Source organism: Littorina saxatilis, linkage group LG14 (assembly GCF_037325665.1).
Source record: "Littorina saxatilis isolate snail1 linkage group LG14, US_GU_Lsax_2.0, whole genome shotgun sequence".
NCBI classification, from domain to species: domain Eukaryota; kingdom Metazoa; phylum Mollusca; class Gastropoda; order Littorinimorpha; family Littorinidae; genus Littorina; species Littorina saxatilis.
This window is the reverse complement of record NC_090258.1, coordinates 44,582,307-44,586,296: the sequence shown is the minus strand read 5'-3', so window position 1 is coordinate 44,586,296 and position 3,990 is coordinate 44,582,307. Positions and strand designations below refer to the sequence as shown.

Below are 3,990 nucleotides of genomic sequence, written 5' to 3'. Positions count from 1 at the left end.
CAGACACAACCATACACACTCATAAACACAAATACACACACAGACAACCATACACACTCATAAACACAAATACACACACAGACACAACCATACACACTCATAAACACAAATACACACACAGACACAACCATACACACTCATAAACACAAATACACACACAGACACAACCACACACACACATAAACACAAATACACACACAGACACAACCATACACACACATAAACACAAATACACACACAGACACAACCATACACACTCATAAACACACACAGACACAACCATACACACTCATAAACACAAATACACACACAGACACAACCATACACACTCATAAACACAAATACACACACAGACACAACCATACACACTCATAAACACACACAGACACAACCATACACACTCATAAACACAAATACACACACAGACACAACCATACACACTCATAAACACAAATACACACACAGACACAACCATACACACTCATAAACACAAATACACACACAGACACAACCATACACACTCATAAACACAAATACACACACAGACACAACCATACACACTCATAAACACAAATACACACACAGACAACCATACACACTCATAAACACAAATACACACACAGACACAACCATACACACTCATAAACACAAATACACACACAGACACAACCATACACACTCATAAACACAAATACACACACAGACACAACCATACACACACATAAACACAAATACACACACAGACACAACCATACACACACATAAACACAAATACACACACAGACACAACCATACACACTCATAAACACACACAGACACAACCATACACACTCATAAACACAAATACACACACAGACACAACCATACACACTCATAAACACAAATACACACACAGACACAACCATACACACTCATAAACACAAATACACACACAGACACAACCATACACACACATAAACACAAATACACACACAGACACAACCATACACACTCATAAACACAAATACACACACAGACACAACCATACACACTCATAAACACAAATACACACACAGACACAACCATACACACTCATAAACACAAATACACACACAGACACAACCATACACACTCATAAACACAAATACACACACAGACACAACCATACACACTCATAAACACACACAGACACAACCATACACACTCATAAACACAAATACACACACAGACACAACCATACACACTCATAAACACAAATACACACACAGACACAACCATACACACTCATAAACACAAATACACACACAGACACAACCATACACACTCATAAAACACAAATACACACACAGACACAACCATACACACTCATAAACACAAATACACACACAGACACAACCATACACACTCATAAACACAAATACACACACGGACACAACCATACACACTCATAAACACACACAGACACAACCATACACACTCATAAACACAAATACACACACAGACACAACCATACACACTCATAAACACAAATACACACACAGACACAACCATACACACTCATAAACACAAATACACACACAGACACAACCATACACACTCATAAACACAAATACACACACAGACACAACCATACACACTCATAAAACACAAATACACACACAGACACAACCATACACACTCATAAACACAAATACACACACAGACACAACCATACACACTCATAAAACACAAATACACACACAGTGTCACAGGTCAGTTTTCGTCAGCCTGTTTCTTTCTGCGTGCGCCTTCCAAAGGAAGTTTATGGAAGGAAAACACGCCGCCTTTTCGTATTAGCTAAAGAAACAGGTACTGCCTTGACTTGACTTTCCTTCACTCTTTCCCATGCTCTCGAAGTAGCGGAGAAAGGTCAACATTGGTTTACATAATTTAATACATGGATAGTGTTAATAAGATTCTTGCAATGCAGCACACATTAATCAGGTTAGTCTATATTTTTGCTAAATATCAGTATCGTACTAAATGTATCACACACTGTTCAAGCTAGGTCATGTTACTTGCATCACAGCACACTCTGATCAAATGTCTATTGCTGCTGGATTTCAATTCTGTCATGGTAATCTAACGTGACTCCGCTGCCGCAAACGTTCTTCAGAACTTTCCCTTGGAGGACATCAAAACAAAAGGAATACACATAATGTTTATGAAGTTTTGACTTAGCTCGATGTCATTGAAAAGGTACTCGAGATGACGTGCAGCACTTGACTGGTCTTGAAGACCGCGCTCCTGGTTTGGGTCATCACTCTTCTTCTCAAGACACCATCATCAAGTTAATAGCAGTAGTAGTCTGGTTACATCTCTCTCCACAATTACGGCAACATGAGGAAGAGGAAGATGAATGAATCAATTGGACCGTGGGTTCCTGAAACAGATCAAAGGGCCATATGTGTTACCTACACAGCCTGTCTAAAAGACTTGGTTTGTTCATATTTTATTATCGTTCTCATTCTATTACTGTGTTTCGGAAAATGGGGATTTGGCAACAGCGCACATTCAAACGTACACAACTTGACAACAACACAATGTACATGACTGACACGATACACTCATCTCCGCCCAGATCCCGTGGAACGATTGTCGATGTAATAATCACAGTCACTTACCTTCAAAGAAGGGGAACGGCTTTTCTTCCAAGCGTTCTTCGTTCCGTGGACTTGCGGAAAACGACCCTCTCGTGAAACGATTTTAGTTTACGTCAGTACACTTGGATACGTCACATGAATACGTCACTTGGCTACGTCGTGTAATGCGCGAGTAGTCTCGGTTGCCTATTCTATTCTTGACAGGTTCGCGCTTCAGAATATCGATTCATGACAGCCCCTTTCTTGAGAATGAATTTCCCAAATTTAGTCACAATATGAAGCGCGACTTAAATAATCTGCTCCATGGTTGTCACAACCCGGTATCACACGCACGGTGAAATCGTAGGGCTGTAATTGGAGAGCCCACCTCATCAGACGTGGGTTTGTTGGCTGTCTCTGCAGACATTTGAGAGGTTGGTGATCCGTTTCCAGCGTGAAATGTCTTCCGTAGAGATATCTCTCGAATTTCTGGATCCCCCAGACTGTCGCCAAACACTCTTTTTCTACAGTGGCGTACCTGCTCTCGGCACCATTTAGTTTTTTACTCTGGTAGGCGAGAGGTCGCAGAGTCTTGTCCTGTTCTTGCATCAGAACTGCTCCGATGCCTCGGTCGGATGCGTCAGTTCTCAAGACAAACTCTTTTTCATGGTCGGGCATGCACAGTACGGGCGTCTTGCAAATCGCCTCTTTCAGCTCCTCGAAGCTTTGACGACTTTGTTCGTCCCACTTCAGCTTGTCAGGCTGTGACTTCTTTGTCATGTCTGTCAGAGGTATTGCAATGCTCGCGTAAGAGTTGATGTAGGATCGGTAGAAACCGCAAAGACCTAGGAACGAACGCAGTTCCTTCTTTGTGGATGGCGGAGTGGCTGACTTGATCTTGTCAACTTTGTCTGCCTCTGGCCAACGTTTCCCACCTCCGATTCCATGCCCAAGGTGTGGCAGTTCGCTGTAGCCGACATAGCATTTCGACGGTTTTGCTGATATGCTTGCGTCTTGTAAACGCTGTAGGACGGCTTTCAGCGCGACCATGTGCTCTTCCCAGCTCTCCGTGGCTATCAAGATATCATCCATGAAATGGAAAACATCGTCACGTTTGAGTGGGCCCAGCAACTTTCGCATCATGCGGTTGAATATGCCAGTTGCTGTCTTGAGACCAAATGGCATGTTCGCCCACCGAAACTGTCCTCTCGAGGTGGTGAACGCAGTTTTGTCTCTGTCCTCTTCCACGATTGGAATACACCAGTACCCCTTAGTAAGGTCTAACTTTGTAAAGAACTTAGCCTTCCCTAAGCTCTGGAAGAGATGATCGACATCAGTTATGGGCTCTGCGTCGAACACTGTCACTTTGTTCAACTCACGTAGGTCACAG

The 3,990-nt window shown here is 42.4% G+C and overlaps 1 long non-coding RNA gene across 1 annotated transcript; it reads right to left on the bottom strand.

Annotated features, from left to right (window-relative positions):
• Positions 1-1,894: 1,894 nt before the first annotated feature.
• On the bottom strand, positions 1,895-3,544 carry LOC138947858 (uncharacterized). The gene is made up of 2 exons (XR_011449844.1): positions 2,643-3,544; positions 1,895-2,401 (listed from the first exon to the last, which is right to left on the bottom strand). It is a non-coding gene; the product is annotated as an uncharacterized lncRNA (long non-coding RNA).
• Between the last annotated feature and the right edge of the window lie 446 nt (positions 3,545-3,990).